Below are 18494 nucleotides of genomic sequence, written 5' to 3'. Positions count from 1 at the left end.
GAGTGAAACTATGAAATTGAGCCAGGAAGGTTTCCCTCTGAGTATTTGGGTAGATATCCCCACCATCAGATGAGGTGATGGATACTACAGTTATCCCAACTCAACTGTAAATCTATTCCTAAGCTAGCCGTGGTTGTGCTCCCATGAGTAACTTAGGAGGAGAGAGTTAAACTTGGTTGGGGGATAGTACATCGGTTGTAACCGGTAGGCACATCGTTCTTCGGCAGGACGTTCTTGTGCATGAGGATGTGGAGGAGACTATGAATCACTATCCCAACAACAAGGCCACGGAAAGGAAAGATAAGCACCCCTGCTAAAGGACTGTGCAACATTGCACAATGTTTATGGACTGGAAACCAAGCGAGATCACCCAAGCGGAATTGGCGAAGATCGGTTAGAAACTTCAAGGCGTTTCGAAAATTAAATACCCTTATGTGGAGAAATGTTTCCAACCGATGAATCGGATTTATACGGTAGCAGCCTACAGCCGCCCCAGCTGCGATGACTGAACCGACACCAGTTATAAACGGAAATCCAGTGGTTTTAGGATGTCTTGACGGCCTCGAAAAGAATGCCACCTATAAAGATCCTTCAGGTATCGATGTCGGAAAAGCGGGAGATCTAGGCGCAGATAAATCGGCTGCACAAGCTCTAAATTAGTGGGATCATTTCAACGACTTCTCCTAAAGCTGTAGAGGGGAAGAAGTCCAAGATTGGGTTGAAACTTTGAATTGTTAGACATTTCAAAATAAAATACCCTAAGGCGGAGAAACGTTTCCTCCCGATTTATTGGATTTCGACCCGTAGTACGGTAGCAGCCCCAGCTCCCCAGCTCCCCAGCTGCGGTTACCGTACCGACATAAGTTATAAACGGAAATCAGGTGATTTTAGGCTGAAGAAGTCCGAGAAATGTTCAGAAGCCTCGAATTTGAAGAAGACTGGCCAAAAGACCTCAGAAAGTTCGGCGGCAGCTCGTAGCAATTCTAGCCCTTCGTGAAAAGTAGTACCTGGAAGGAGTAAAAGGGATTATGAAACGAGAAGTCAAGTGAAAGAAGCAACTGTCGGACCATTTAAAAAAATATTCTTTAAAAAATCCGCGCTTGGAGGTCTGATATGGACCGGATGGTTTTTGAAAAAAAATATTCTTTAAAAAATCCACGCTTGGAGGTCTGATATGGGTCTGATGGTTTTTGAAAAAAAAATATTCTTCAAAAAATCCACGCTTGGAGGTCTGATATGGGTCTGATGGTTTTTGAAAAAAATATTCTTTAAAAAGTCCACGCTTGGAGGTCTGATATGGGTCTGATGGTTTTTGAAAAAAATATTCTTTAAAAAATCCACGCTTGGAGGTCTGATATGGGTCTGATGGTTTTTGAAAAAATATTCTTTAAAAAATCCACGCTTGGAGGTCTGATATGGGTCTGATGGTTTTTGAAAAAAAAAATATTCTTTAAAAAATCCACGCTTGGAGGTCTGATATGGGTCTGATGGTTTTTGAAAAAAAAAATATTCTTTAAAAAATCCACGCTTGGAGGTCTGATATGGGTCTGATGGTTTTTGAAAAAAAAATATTCTTTAAAAAATCCACGCTTGGAGGTCTGATATGGGTCTGATGGTTTTTGAAAAAAATATTCTTTAAAAAGTCCACGCTTGGAGGTCTGATATGGGTCTGATGGTTTTTGAAAAAAATATTCTTTAAAAAATCCACGCTTGGAGGTCTGATATGGGTTTGATGGTTTTTGAAAAAATATTCTTTAAAAAATCCACGCTTGGAGGTCTGATATGGGTTTGATGGTTTTTGAAAACAATATTCTTTAAAAAATCCACGCTTGGAGGTCTGATATGGGTCTGATGGTTTTTGAAAAAAATATTCTTTAAAAAATCCACGCTTGGAGGTCTGATATGGGTCTGATGGTTTTTGAAAAATATTCTTAAAAAAATCCACGCTTGGAGGTCTGATATGGGTCTGATGGTTTTTGAAAAAAATATTCTTTAAAAAATCCACGCTTGGAGGTCTGATATGGGTCTGATGGTTTTTGAAAAAAATATTCTTTAAAAAATCCACGCTTGGAGGTCTGATATGGGTCTGATGGTTTTTGAAAAAAATATTCTTTAAAAAATCCACGCTTGGAGGTCTGATATGGGTCTGATGGTTTTTGAAAAAAATATTCTTTAAAAAATCCACGCTTGGGGGTCTGATATGGTTCTTATGGTTTTTGAAAAAAATATTCTTTAAAAAATCCACGTTTGGAGGTCTGATATGGGTCTGATGGTTTTTGAAAAAATAGTCTTTAAAAAATCCACGCTTGGAGGTCTGATATGGGTCTGATGGTTTTTAAAAAAAATAAACTTTAAAAAATGCATGCTTGTAGGTCTGATAAGGGCTGATGGTTTTTGAAAAAATTCTTTAAAAAATTCTCGCTTGGAGGTCTGATATGGATTTGAGGGTTTTTGAGGATATATTCTTTAAAAAATCCACGCTTGGAGGTTTGATATGGGTCTGATGGTTTTTGAAAAAATATTTCTTAAAAATCCACGCTTGGAGGTCTGATATGGGTCTGATGGTTTTTGAAAAAAATATTCTTTAAAAAATCCACGCTTGGAGGTCTGATATGGGTCTGATGGTTTTTGAAAAAAATATTCTTTAAAATATCCACGCTTGGAGGTCTGATATGGGTCTTATGGTTTTTGAAAAAAATATTCTTTAAAAAATCCACGCTTGGAGGTCTGATATGGGTCTTATGGTTTTTGAAAAAATATTCTTTAAAAAATCCACGCTTGTAGGTCTGATATGGGTCTGATGGTTTTTGAAAAAAATATTCTTTAAAAAATCCACGCTTGTAGGTCTGATATGGGTCTGATGGTTTTTGAAAAAAATATCCTTTAAAAAATCCACGCTTGGAGGTCTGATATGGGTCTGATGGTTTTTGAAAAAAATATTCTTTAAAAAAATATTCTTTAAAAAATCCACGCTTGGAGATCTGATATGGGTCTTATGGTTTTTGAAAAATATTCTTTAAAAAATCCACGCTTGGAGGTCTGATATGGGTCTGATGGTTTTTGAAAAAAACATTCTTTAAAAAATCCACGCTTGGAGGTCTGATATGGGTCTGATGGTTTTTGAAAAAAATATTCTTTAAAAAATCCACGCTTGGAGGTCTGATATGGGTCTGATGGTTTTTGAAAAAAATATTCTTTAAAAAATCCACGCTTGGAGGTCTGATATGGGTCTGATGGTTTTTGAAAAAAATATTCTTTAAAAAATCCACGCTTGGAGGTCTGATATGGGTCTGATGGTTTTTGAAAAAAATATTCTTTAAAAAATCCACGCTTGGAGGTCTGATATGGGTCTGATGGTTTTTGAAAAAAATATTCTTTAAAAAATCCACGCTTGGAGGTCTGATATGGGTCTGATGGTTTTTGAAAAAAATATTCTTTAAAAAATCCACGCTTGGAGGTCTGATATGGGTCTGATGGTTTTTGAAAAAAATATTCTTTAAAAAATCCACGCTTGGAGGTCTGATATGGGTCTGATGGTTTTTGAAAAAAATATTCTTTAAAAAATCCACGCTTGGAGGTCTGATATGGGTCTGATGGTTTTTGAAAAAAATATTCTTTAAAAAATCCACGCTTGGAGGTCTGATATGGGTCTGATGGTTTTTGAAAAAAATATTCTTTAAAAAATCCACGCTTGGAGGTCTGATATGGGTCTGATGGTTTTTGAAAAAAATATTCTTTAAAAAAATATTCTTTAAAAAATCCACGCTTGGAGGTCTGATATGGGTCTGATGGTTTTTGAAAAAAATATTCTTTAAAAAATCCACGCTTGGAGGTCTGATATGGGTCTGATGGTTTTTGAAAAAAATATTCTTTAAAAAATCCACGCTTGGAGATCTGATATGGGTCTTATGGTTTTTGAAAAAAATATTCTTTAAAAAATCCCCGCTTGGAGGTCTGATATGGGTCTGATGGTTTTTGAAAAAAATATTCTTTAAAAAATCCACGCTTGGAGGTCTGATATGGGTCTGATGGTTTTTGAAAAAAATATTCTTTAAAAAATCCACGCTTGGAGGTCTGATATGGGTCTGATGGTTTTTGAAAAAAATATTCTTTAAAAAATATTCTTAAAAAAATCCACGCTTGGAGGTCTGATATGGGTTTGATGGTTTTTGAAAAAAATATTCTTTAAAAAATCCACGCTTGGAGGTCTGATATGGGTCTGATGGTTTTTGAAAAAAATATTCTTTAAAAAATCCACGCTTGGAGGTCTGATATGGGTCTGATGGTTTTTGAAAAAAATATTCTTTAAAAAATCCACGCTTGGAGGTCTGATATGGGTCTGATGGTTTTTGAAAAAAATATTCTTTAAAAAATCCACGCTTGGAGGTCTGATATGGGTCTGATGGTTTTTGAAAAAAATATTCTTTAAAAAATCCACGCTTGGAGGTCTGATATGGGTCTGATGGTTTTTGAAAAAAATATTCTTTAAAAAAATATTCTTTAAAAAATCCACGCTTGGAGGTCTGATATGGGTCTGATGGTTTTTGAAAAAAATATTCTTTAAAAAATCCACGCTTGGAGGTCTGATATGGGTCTGATGGTTTTTGAAAAAAATATTCTTTAAAAAATCCACGCTTGGAGGTCTGATATGGGTCTGATGGTTTTTGAAAAAAATATTCTTTAAAAAATCCCCGCTTGGAGGTCTGATATGGGTCTGATGGTTTTTGAAAAAAATATTCTTTAAAAAATCCACGCTTGGAGGTCTGATATGGGTCTGATGGTTTTTGAAAAAAATATTCTTTAAAAAATCCACGCTTGGAGGTCTGATATGGGTCTGATGGTTTTTGAAAAAAATATTCTTTAAAAAAATATTCTTTAAAAAATCCACGCTTGGAGGTCTGATATGGGTCTGATGGTTTTTGAAAAAAATATTCTTTAAAAAAATATTCTTAAAAAAATCCACGCTTGGAGGTCTGATATGGGTCTGATGGTTTTTGAAAAAAATATTCTTTAAAAAAATATTCTTTAAAAAATCCACGCTTGGAGATCTGATATGGGTCTTATGGTTTTTGAAAAATATTCTTTAAAAAATCCACGCTTGGAGGTCTGATATGGGTCTTATGGTTTTTGAAAAAATATTTTTTAAAAAATCCACGCTTGGAGGTTTGATATTGGTCTGAGGGTTTTTGAAAAAATATTCCTTAAAATCCACGCTTGGAGGTCTGATATGGGTCTGATGGTTTTTGAAAAAATATTCTTTAACAAATCCACGCTTGGAAGTCTGATGGCTTTTGAAAAAAATGTTCTTTAAAAAATATAGGTCTGATAATTTCGGAAAAAATATTCCTTAAAAATATTCCTTAAAAGAGTATACTTTGAAAAAAATATTCTTTAAAAAATCTGCGCTTGGACGTCTGATATAGGTTCGATGGCTTTTGAAAAAATATTCTTTAAAAAATCTACACATGGAAATCAGAAATGAGTCCAAGGGCTTTTCGAAAAAAATATTCTTTGAAAAAAATATTCTTTAAAAAATCTGCGCTTGGAGGTCTGATATGGGTCTGATGAATTTGAAACAAAAATCTTTAACAAATCCACGTTTGGAGGTCTGAAATTGGTCTGAGGGCTTTTGAAAAAAATGTTCTTTAAAAAATCTGCGGTTGGAGGTTTGATATGGGTCTGATGGCTTTGGAAAAAAATATTTTTTAAGAAATCCAAGCTTGGAGGTATGATATGGGTCTGATGGTGTTTGAGAAATATATTCCTTAAAAAATCCAAGCTTAGAGGATGGGTTTTGAAAAAAAAAATATTTCTTAAAAATCCACGCTTGGAAGTCTGATGGCTTTTGGAAAAATATTCTTTAAAAAAATCCACGCTTGGAATTCTGATGTCTTTTTGAAAAATATTCCTTTAAAAATCCACGCTTGGAAGTCTTATGGCTTTTGGAAAAGAATTCTTTAAAAATCCACGCTTGGAAGTCTTATGGCTTTTGGAAAAGAATTCTTTAAAAAATCCACGCTTGGAAGTCTGATGCCTTTTGGAAAAGAATTCTTTAAAAAATCCACGGTGTGAGGTCTGATGACTTTTTGAAAAATATTCTGTAATAAATCCCGACTACATTTTGCCTGAACTTTGACACGGCTGTCGGTGCCCTAGACTGGCTTCAAGAGACACATGCTGTTTGGAGTTCACGAAATAGTAGTTCTTTCTTATTGTTTCTCCAAACACCCCACAGTCCTGCTAAATTATTGCAGGATGCTTAAGAGGGTATGGGACGGGTCATCCTAGACTTAGAGAGTTGAACTAATTCCTATCCCTGTTCCCCGCCTCTCTGTTATATTTACTCTCCTGCTACATCTTTCCTCCCGATCCTACCCTTTTTTCTCTTTCTCAACAATCAACGACAGCTGCGAATCCTATAATCAAACCTAACGGAACCATTTGACAATGGGCCATTGACCAATTGGTTCTATGAATATTTGACCAATGATGGAATAGGAATTGTCTTTCTAAAAATCCTGTTTTTTTACCAAGGCCCCCTAATGTTTGCAAAATTCCCTCCCAAGACTGTCACCACTACTATTCCTCCATTGCAATGAAAGACCACAACTTGGTGGTGGCGTACAATTATTGCCACTGATTACATTTGCATTTTGAATTGAATTGGATTTGTTTGCTTCGTAGAGTGGCAAAAGCGAAGAAGTATTTTGGTTAAAGTTGAATGTGGCGTGCGTGTGTCGTCTCTGGGCGGGTGTGTGTGTAGCTGAAGCATGGAGAGAGGCGGAGGCTTAACACGAAGGTTGATGTTTCGTACCATTAGCCTGCATTTCCTTGAGTTCATTTCCCTTTGCAACAAACAGAAAAAGGAAAATCCTTTACGTTTTTAGTCCCTCCGTTATGCTTTGCAACGACGCTCCTCTCAACATTGCATTGTGGTGACACAACTTGGTGGCAATGCAAAGATTTGCCAGTTTTGTAATTTATGAATTTACAAACGAACTTAAGTGAGAAGAAAAACTAGTTGTGGAAAAGTGGTGGAAGGGCGAGGAGATTTGTAAAAATTAAACACAATTGCCGGAACACAATTGCTGGAAACAAGAATTACTGGCACTTAGAGCAAAGAGGACCACAACTACTTGGTAGCAGTAATAACATCAGTAAATCCTATAAGTTGATGTTAAGACAAGAGCTATACGCCTTGTGTCGTTTCATGTCTAACACTCCCTCCTTCCCTCCATCATATTGCTTATAAGTATGTTGTTATTACTTTTTTTCTGAGCTTTTTTGCATTGGCATTGCAAAATGTCATGGAGAAGGGGATTATTGAGACTTCAATTCACACCATAAGTTCAATATTGGGTTTGAGTGGTTCTGTTTTTTTTCTTTGGTATTGGTTTTTTCTTCTTGTTTCTTCAACGGATTACTTTCATTACAACAGATGACGATAAGGACAATGATGATGATATGCCAGCTTTAACAGCTTGTTCCCCAGTTGAAATCAAGAAGATTCTTTAACTCAACTTTGTTTTCTGTGTAACCATTCAAATGATTTCCATATGGAAGGCATTACTTATGCATGAGAATACATATCACATCACTTATGATTCGTAAGCTTCTCAATTGCTGTGTTAAGATGACAATCAATATCGATGTCTATAAGGATCTTTGTAGTCAAAGGTATTTCTTTTCATCGGTAATTTATGGGAATATGTTGTAAACTATTGTTTTGGGATTAGTGCAGGTAAAGTGAAAAATGGAAAATGGTAAACAATAAAAACGTTGTGAAATCGAAAACAGGTTTGGAAAGAGAGCTTTATGCACCTGATAAGAAGGTATAAGAAGAGCATCTGATAATGATCTACCATACAAGAAAACTACCTGATGATCGTCTACAATATAAGGGGAGCATCTGGTGATGGTTTTCTATATAAGGTAAGCACCTGCTGACGGTCTTCCATATAAGTATACTACCTGCTGACTGTCTTCCAGATAAGAAAACCAACAGATAATTATATTCTATATGATTAGAACTACTGATGATAACATTCTACATGAGAAGACCTCTTGATGGTGGTCCTATATATAATAATAGAAGCTGATGATAGTCCTTTATGTATGAAGAGAACCTGATGATAGTCATTTATATTTATGATGAACACTGGATGATGATGGTCTTCTACTCGTATATAAATATACCTCGTGTAAATGGTATTCTATAAAAGAAGACCTCCAGATGATGGTCCTCGATATAAGAAGTCCTGATGGTGGTATTCCATACGAGAAAACCTCCCGATGATGGCCCTGTATATAATAAGAGCACCTTATGATGGTATTCAATATGAGAAGACCTCTCGATGATGGTCCTAATATGCTATTCCATATGAGAAAGCCTCCCGATGATGGTCCTCTATATAATAAGAGCACCTAATGATGGTCTTCTATATAAGTGGACCTCCCGATGATGGTCCTTTATATAAGAAGAGCACCTGATGATAGTCCTTTATATATAAAGAGCGCTTGATGATTATGGTCTTCTATATTAAAAGATCACCTGAAGATGTTCTTTTGTATAAGAAGACCACGTAACGAGATACAAGCGATTGATAGTGTTCTAAACAAGAAGATCAACTGTTGATGCTCCTCTATATAAAAGGAGCACCTGATGATGGCATTCTATAAAGAAGACACTTTGATGGTGGTCTTCGATATAAGTAAACCTGCAGATTATGGCCTTCTATATAAGAAGACCTCCCGATGATGGTACCATATATATATATATATATATATATATATATATATATATATATATATATATATATATATATATATATATATATATATATATATGATGGTTCCCTATATAAAAAGAGTACCTAATGTTGGTCATTTATATAAAAAGAGCAGCTACGGATGATATCTATATTAAAAGACCCCCTGCTAACGGTCTTCCATTTAAAAATACCACCTGATGATGGTCTTCTTTATGAGAAGACCTCCTGATGATGACCTTCTATATAAGAAGACCTCCAGATGAAGGTCCTCTATATAAGAAGACCTCCCGATGATGATATTCTTTATAGAGGGTCACCTAATGATGGTCTTCTATTCAAGAAGAGCTTCCGAAAATAATCATCTATATAAGAAGGGAACCCGAGGGTGTTTGTCAGTTCTACTACCGGGCGCGTCCCCACCGGCGGTTAGGGGGAGGTGGGTGGTTGTGCTTACTTACATACTTAGCTGGCCCATTACAGAACATTTGTTTCATAGACCGAACTAAGAAAAGTTTTTTCCTATTTTAACTGAAGATCTTGTGTCAGTTAGAGTCCTTTTACAAAGCCGAATGAGCTTTGCGGGGATACCAAATTCAGACATTGCTTGGAATACCTTTGAACGTAGCGGGCTGTCGAAGGCTGCTTTATAATCGACAAAAATGTGGTAGGTGTCGATCTGCATCTCTTGGGTCTTCTCCAGGATTTGCCGCAGGGTAAATATCTGGTCAATGGTGGACTTGCCAGGTCTAAAGTCGCATTGGTATGATCCAATTATTTCGTTGACCATTGGCTTTAGTCGTTCGCACAATATCCCTAGCACTATCTTGTAGGCGATAGGGAGAAGACTTATGCCCCTATAGTTGGAGCATAAAGTCTTATCTCCTTTCTTATGGACGGGACACAGGATGCTCAGGTTCCAATCGTCGGGTACTCGTTCTTCCTGCCAGATGGAGCTAACTAGCTGATGAATACACCTTATGAGCGTGTCGCCTCCGGTTCTAAATTTCACACTCTCGATTTGTTCACACTCCCGCTTTTCCATCTCTCTCTTTTTCCTGCGGAAAATACGTTTCTCCTCTCTCCTTTTCTCCCGATAGCTCTCTCGTGCGCTACGCGTTGATACTGATTGTAAAATAGCCCTATGTGCCGCATTTTTCTCTTCGGTAGTAGCACGACACTCCTCGTCATAACATGGATTCCTTGGGGGAGGTCTCTAGTATCCAAGTACTGATTTTGCGGATGTTTGCATGGAGTGGGCAATGTTTTGCAATTGTCCTGATATGTTATCGGGACGAGGAGTGCTTTGATTAAGCAGTTGGGCCAGTTGAGTGGTATATGCTGTGGCTATCTGTTGTGATTGCAGCTTACCGATGTCCAACTTCCGTGTTGCGTCTGTTCGCACTTTGTTTGCTACGTTTAATCTGGTACGTACCTTTGCTGCAACAAGGGAGTGGTCCGAGTCTATGTTTGCACCTCGGAACGATCGTACATCCAACACGCTTGATGCATGTCTTCCATCTATCACAACGTGATCAATTCAATTTCTTGTTCTTTGATCTGGCGACAGCCAGGAGCCCATATGAATATGGAGATGCTTAAATCTGGTACTGCTAACTACCATGTTTCTTGCAGCTGCACAGTCTATCAGCCTCATACCATTGTCAGATGTTTCACTGAGGAGGCTGAATTTACCGACTGTTGGGCCAAAGATATTCTCCTTTCCAATTTTGGCATTAAAATCGCCTAGTATAATTTTAATGTCATGGGCAGGGCAACGGTCATTAGTTTCTTCTAAGCGCTCGTAAAATATATCTTTGGTCTGTTCGTCCTTGTCTTCAGTGGCAGCATGCACGCAAACTCATGCTTTGTGTCATGGCAGCTATAATACAGTGCGTCACCTTTAGGTGTTGTTGTGACGCCTTTCCCATTCGGTCGTTTTTCCTCTATGACAGTAATGTCGGCCTTGTACTTTTCAAGTACATCTGCCAATGCGTAAACTGCACTTTCTCTTTAAAGAGTGCGAACATTCCAGGTGCAGATTCGCAGATCATGGTCCTTAAAACGTTTGCGGGGTTCATCAACTTTAGGTTTGTTTTTCTTTTCTTTCGTTTTTTCATAGTAGGCTGTTTTCTAGGGGAGGGTTACTAACCCGATGCACAAGCCCAAGTTTTTAACGTTCTTATGGGTGAACGGGCGGCACATGTTAGCTCACTACATTTAACGGGTGTTAAAGGCAGTTCCCCAGGTGACACCACGGGGAGGTCAGTGTCCACTTGAGATGAAAGAGGGACCAAGATAAATGCTGGGCTTTGCCATGTTAAAGCCGGTCAGGACCGTTCCTTGGTATCATCCATCCCCTACGTCACCCGGGTGGTAGTGCTACTCCACCATAAACGAGGGAATTCACTTGTGACATAACCTGTCTAGGTTGGAGTGGTACGATCACCTACCTCTGGAAACCTTTGAGTGTCCCGCGGACAAAAAACTGACTACGGGGGTGTTTCCCTAAAACAAAAAACAAATATTGATGTTGGAAAAGAGACAAAAGTTACGACGCAGGCCCTAAATAATGCAGTACCGGCAGAGACCAGTGATCTGCCTGCGAGTCACATCATCAAGCGATCGTCGTCATCAGGCGATCGTGAGCTAATATCTCCTAACAGATTTGGGTGCCTTGGCATATGTAGTTGACGGTACGGCTACAAGTACACAACCGAAAGAAAAAATGGAGGAGGAGACTGGGAAGCTAAGGGAGAGTTTAATCTGGACCCAACCATCAGAGAATGGGAGCGACCCTGACCTCGAATCCGATAGCAGCAGCTTACGACGGAAAAAATGCGGTGGACTGGAGCTCAACGACGGATTTTTAAGAATATCCAGGCGCGGATTAACAAAGAACAACGGAACAAACCAAAAGAGATCAATAACAGTCCCTCCACTTCCTCGGACTCGGCAAAGAGGATTAGATTTCCAGAGGAACAAAACTCCGCCAAACCAAGTAAGAAGAAAAAGAGCTTCCCACCTTCAAATCCCACCGGCAAACCAATTCATACCCCACGCGGAGGAGATTGCCCAAAGCCTTCGACGGAGGGCAAATCGGCGAGCTCGGACATGAAGAGGGTGAGCGTGATCGCAGAATCTTCTGAAAGTACCAAGGGCTCGGAATAGAAGCCCAGGTCCTGCGAGAAGAGGAAGTTGGTCGCGGAGACCGAAGCGGAGCCGCCATCTAATTACGCTAAGGTAGCCAGGAAACACTACAGGGACGAGCGGTGTTATGCCGTGATCGACACCAGTAGAGGGTCCAGCAGAATACCCAAGGAACACCATCAGGACATTGAAAAAATGGTCAGTTAAAAAATATTGGAACACATTCTGAGAAGTGGACCAATTAAAATTGCCAGCTGCGAGCTAAAGGGGGAACTTTTTTTGTACCACTTCGGCCCACATGCGAACCCGGCTGCTCTCGAGGATGTGGTCAGCAGTGTCTCAACTCCTTGGGAAGGCGCAAATTAAAGCTAGTGAGGAAGAATGAAATACCTTACCTGACTAAAGCGGCGGTATACGTCAAAGTGTTTGGAACGGAGCGCATGCTCGAAGTCTTTGGAAAGCAAAACGAGATCTTGGAAGTGAAGAGGTGGGAAGTCTTCCACAGGGAGGAGAAAGAGAATGGAACTCTTCTTGTGGAATTGATGACCTCTCACTAGCCAGTTTTTATCAAAGACAAAGGGCAAGGCGTATTACATCTGTAACTCAGTCAACTTTAAAATTGGAAGGGCAAGGGTCGGAGAAGAGGACGATGCCCAACAAACAAGCCAGGCGGATAAACCACCAAGCGAAACACAGGAGGGGGTCGGAACCATCAGCGACTCCCAAGAAGCCCGCTTACTGGATCGCCTACGTTTGAGGTCATCCAGATCAACCTACATCGGAGTTAAATGACAACTCAAGCCCTGATGGAGAAAACAAACTAAGATAATATAGATATTGGCTTAGTACATGAACCTTTGACCGTAAAGAACAGGGTCACTGGACTGAACCATATAAATTATCGACTTTTTTACGCTAATACAGGAGCTCGACCTAGGACCTGTATTTTATGTCATCTTCGTACGCCACAGTGATAAAGCAAGGGAATGGAAATATAAACCTAGCATCAATATACCGCCGTTCGACTCGCCAACATTACCACCTTCGTCAAAACTGCAGTAGCTGGTGAGGAAACTCTTTTCACAAGGAAAACGAAAGTAGGAGCTTTCTAAGAACCCATTTTCCTAGATAAGACAATAGCAATTTCTCCAACAGTTAAGTACCTGGGAGTAGTCCTGGACACAAAACTGAAATGGAAAGACCACATTCAGGAATGGGCTAATAAAGCCCACAGATGTTTATCTTGTAGAAGAGCTATAGGCTCAAAATGGGGTTTCATTGCTAGTATGATATACTGGTTATACAGAAGCGTAATTAGAGCGATTCTAACTTACGCATCTGTGGTATGGTGGACAGCTATGAACAAACAATTTAATGTGAAAATATTGCAAAAAGTCCTGCTGCTTAAGTTTTAGCGGGACAATGAGGATTACACCAACTAGGGCTTTAGAGACAATTTTGTTTGTACTTCCAACAGAAATTCAGGTAGTTTATGAAGCAGCCATCGCAGCTATAAGAATTAAGTCGATGAGCGAGTGGATCGGAAGGGACCACCGAACATACCACCAAAACATATTACGGGTTACAACGGTTGAACCAATAGATCATATTGTATCAGACCTTATACCCGAAACAAGTGAGGTGGCTTTGTGTGCAATTTTAATACCGGACAGAAACATGTGGATCAGTGGAACCCAAGCACGGATGCCAGCTGTAACCTGCGGGTTTACAGATGGGGGGTAGGACGGGTCTGGGTCTCTATATTGATGACCAGGAAATGAGAATCTTTTTTCGACTACCGGATAATATCACGATCCTGACACAAAGCCAATCACCGTAATCATCCTAATGGACCAGTAAAGCAACAATCAAGGCTATAACAAGCAAGACAGTAAAATCCAAAAGTGTCTTGCAGTGTAACATGTCAATTAACGACTACTCCATCATGGTTCGGTTAACATTATATGGGTAGTAGGACATGTAGGGGTTAGGGGTAAAGAGATAGCTAACTCCTTTGCAAAATGCGTCAGGGAGCAAACTACGATAAACCTAGACAATGCTAAGCCTTTAAAAGCGGCACGTCTAGAATTAAAGGCATGACCAAAGAATGCTCATACATCCCTCTGGAACACTGAAGACAACGGAAAAAACACAAAAATCCTATTGGGGTAACCCAGACGAGGACAAAACGATAAGTAAAAAAAGACCTGATAAGACTGACAGCAATCCTTACGGGGCACCTGGGCCTACAAACGCATCTGCACAAAATAGGCTGTGCAGAAAGCAGCGAATTTAGAGCATGCGGAGAAAACGACGAAACATTGGAAAACTTTCTCTGTCACTACCCAGCCTTCGCGACTCTGAGAAACCAACACCTAGATTACGATACTATACAAGAACTCAACCAAATTAGAGCAAGCGATTTCAAAAACTTAAGAGATTATGTCAATGGGACAGATTTTCTAAAATGATACCTTTTAAATAACCACAAACAATAATCTTTTCCAGAATTCCGAATTTAGGGCGCACAACCGGCCAAGCCAGTGTATGTCCATACGGACATGTGGCGATTTTACATTGCCCCTCTTGTCAACCTAACCTATCCTAACCTATAAGAAGAGCACCTAATGATAGCCCTTTATATAGGAAGAGCAGATGATGATAATGATTTTCCATATAAGAAGACCTTCAGATGATGGTCCTCTACATTAGAAAAGCACCCGATGACGGTCCTATATAAGAAGAGAGCCTGATGATCGTCCTTTATATAAAAAGAGCACCTGATGATGGTTTTCTATGTAAGAAGACCTCCTGAAAGTGGTCTTCTATATATAAAAGACCTTCTGATGATGCGCTTCTATATAAGAAGACCACCTGATTATGGTTTTCTATATAAGAAGACCACATGAAGATGTTTTTCTGTATAAGAAGACCACGTAATGAGAGACCACCGATTGATGGTGTTCTATATAAGATGATCCCCTGATGATTGTCCTCTATATACGAGGAACACCTGGTGATGTCCTTATATAGAAGAAGAGCACAGCTGACGATGGTCTTCTCTACAGGAAGACCACCTGATGATGTTATTCTATATATCCTAATTATTGTCTTCTATATAAGAAAGTAACCGGATGATGATCTTTAATATAGGAAACCACCAGATTGTGGTCCTTTATATAAGAAAACCACCTGTAGATGGTCTTGATACAATAAGATCCCCTGTCCCGAAAGTCTTCTCAACAATAAGACCACTTGACCATAGTTTTCTCAACAAGAAGAGCCCATGATGTTGGTCTTCTATATAAGATTGACACTTAATGATGGTCTTCTATATAACGAACACGTGACGATGATTACGTTAGGTTTGGGGATGTGCAGTCAGTAAATTGTGACTGCGCCACTCGGAGACCTTCCGGTCCATTGTGATCATCCAGGGAAAATATAAGGAAAGTACAGTAAAGAAAAGAAATGATAGAGAAAAGAGAGGCAAAAAATAGAAAAGGAAGGAAGTAAGGATTTTCAAAAAAAGAAAAATAGTTTTCAGGGAGAAAAAGTTTGAGTGGTGATGGTTTGAAGAAAATTAGAAATACGGTTCACGTGTTCAGGTTGCGTTGTCCCAGCCATTTCAGATTTCTGGTTATGTTGAAGATAACAGCAGTTGAGTAGAGCGTAAGACATGGTGGAAAGTGAATACCCACTAATCTATGCCGCCTACGAGCCAGTGCTAAACATCGACACAGGAGGTGCTCGATCGTCTCCGTCTATTCCTCATCCTCACAGACTCTGAAATAGTCCGTAACGTCATCATCCCATTTGATGGTAAAGACGCCGATATAGAAGTGTCCAGTAATAACTTCCGTCATTACTCTAACTTCAGCTTTACTCATGTTCAACAGAGAATTCGTTCTCTTGACTGACAGAGACGGCCACATGGATCTTGACTCAATGCACCTAGGTTCATTATGCCTAATTCACTCGCTCTTTCGTCAGAGAACGTTTCGATACTTTGGAAAAAGTGGCAAATGGGTGATTTGATGGAGTTAGCGATTGCTACGAGTAGATCTGTAGACTGCGATCCTCGTCTAGCTAATTCGGCTGCTTTTTCATTACCCATATAGTCGCAGTGTCCTGGCACCCAGCCTAGTCGATAGTTGTTAGTTAGTGTTCCCAATGGTGTTCTCCACTTAAGGACGACATCAGACTTGATGCTGCAGGATTTGATGAATTTAAGAGACGTTTGACTATCCACAAAGATAGTCACCGGTTCAAAGATTTCTGCATCCAGACTTGTTATCAATTCTGCTGCCTTCCAAATCGAGAAGATTTCAGCCTGGAAGACACTACAGTTGCTATCTAACCTGTAAGTGTACTCAAGACCTAGCCTTCACAATAGACGCCAGCCCCAGTACCTTCTTCCATCTTGGAACCGTCTATATAAAAAGCCAGACCGTCCAGAGGTCGTTTACTGCGGTTCCAGTCGTCTCTACTAGAGATAACGACATCTATATCGTCAAATCTCAGGACTGGTGATATATAGTCGTTTAGTTTACCACGTTGGTTCACAGTGATACCTGATTAAACAGTATACATCCATGCCCATAGGCACAATCGCGCCAGAGATTCTGTTCACGCAGCCTTAGGGCACTACGAGTTGCCTGACACTTAATGCTGAGGCCCAGAGGCCTTAGGTTCAGCATTGCGTTCAGAGCAGCTTCGGGTGTGCTCCTGGTGGCTCCAGTTATAAGAATCTTTTCACCTTTTCTATTTTGCTAGATGCCGATTTTTGGCGCAATGAGCGCCACCAAACATGAGATCCATGGGATAAAATGGGCCTCACCACGGTTTTATACAACCAGTGTATAATCGATGGGTTTAGACCCCAACTTTTCCTAATAGAATTCTTGCATGAATAAAGTGCAATTAATCCTCTCTTCGCCCGTTCCTCAGCATTCCTATTCCATCGTAATTGACAGTCCAGGATTGTACCAAGGTATATTGTCTCGGGCGAGAGCTGAAGCTGCACTCCATTCAGTGTTGGTGGACCACTGGTCTTGTAAGGAGACCACCGGATGATGGCTTTCTATAAAAGAAAACAACTTGCTGAGGGTCTTCTTTATAAGAATTCCACCTGATAATGCATATTCACAAATAATGTATTCAAAAATTTAATTTCATATTCACAGAAATTCATAATACATATTTTCCGTATTTGGTTGCTAACAAATCCTTCAAAATTATGTTGATTTTGGTAACATTGACATACAACCATAAACAAGAAGCCACAAGTATGGCAAACAACTACACATATGTACATCCATTCAAAAGCTGCTTTACCAAAATCCCCGTTTTGAAGCTTTGCCCAAAAATATGTATCAGCCAGTCAGTCCTTCAACACAGCCCAGTCCTGGCTCCCTACGGCAACGATGTTAATAATTTTAGTAATTTTTTTTATTTTTCAATTTTCATGATTTCCGCGTGCACTCATACACATACACGCAAACACAATCAAATGACATTCACTCAGAATGAAATCCAACATTCGGCTTCTTCGTCACTGAAGCAAACAACCCATATTTCTAATAAACCAAGCGTATCCACACTGCAGGGACATAACAAATCTTCCACTTCTTCGACAGAAAAAAGAAAGAAAATGGAAATTTAAAAGGGAGCAGTGTGTCAGTATGTCACTCTGGCACTTCGGCAGAAGACAGACGGGCAGAGAGACAAACATGCAACCAGTAAATGAATGGGCGGAAATTATAACTGGAAATTATGAATGTAATTCGAACGAAATATTTCCATTTCGTAACATTCATTTAGCAATTCATTCATCCATTCAGTCGTTGGTTGGTTGGTTGTCTTCATTGCTTCCGAAACCAGCCCAGCAACAACAAAAACCAACCAACATTAGAACGCCTTAACCAAGATATGCCCATTGCTTGATCGTGATCATTTTAAAAGTATTTTTATATTATTTTAGAAGCAAATGTGAAATAATAACAGTATGTTTATATGTTTTTTAAAAATTTTTTGAAAAAAGTGGTTTTTGAGGCTACTTTTGGAGACAGGGTTTTATCTTATAACTGGGAGTTATGGGACACAAAACATTTGAAATATAGTCCAAAGACACCTTTTCGGCATCTAGTTAACGTTTTTTCGTAGTAGGCTCCACATCGTGTATGTTTTCGTTATAAAACTACCCAATAATTAATCGGTCATAACGCAAATCATTGTAAAAACTAAGCGATAGGGGGCAACTTCGATGAACTAGATCTCAAAACTCAAAAATAGTGGCTCAAAATAATGGAATCACATAATATCCCAAAAGCTACAGATGTGTACTGAGTATATCACCAAAATAAACGGTACTTTGATAAACATAACATATCAAATTAGCAAGAATTTTGTGTGTCCTATATATAGGACAGTGGGCATATCTGGGTTAAACGACTTTCGAGGTAATTGGTTGTCGTTTGGTTGATGCTCTTTTAGACCTTAGCTTTCTTTATTACTAACAATTTTTAAAGTTCTTGTTGTTGTTGCTGTTCGGTTGTCCTCAGAACATGGCTTGTT

This window comes from Musca autumnalis, unplaced genomic scaffold (assembly GCF_047663935.1).
Source record: "Musca autumnalis isolate F117 unplaced genomic scaffold, ASM4766393v1 scaffold_4, whole genome shotgun sequence".
Taxonomy (NCBI): Eukaryota; Metazoa; Arthropoda; class Insecta; order Diptera; family Muscidae; genus Musca; species Musca autumnalis.
This window is presented reverse-complemented; position numbering follows the sequence as displayed.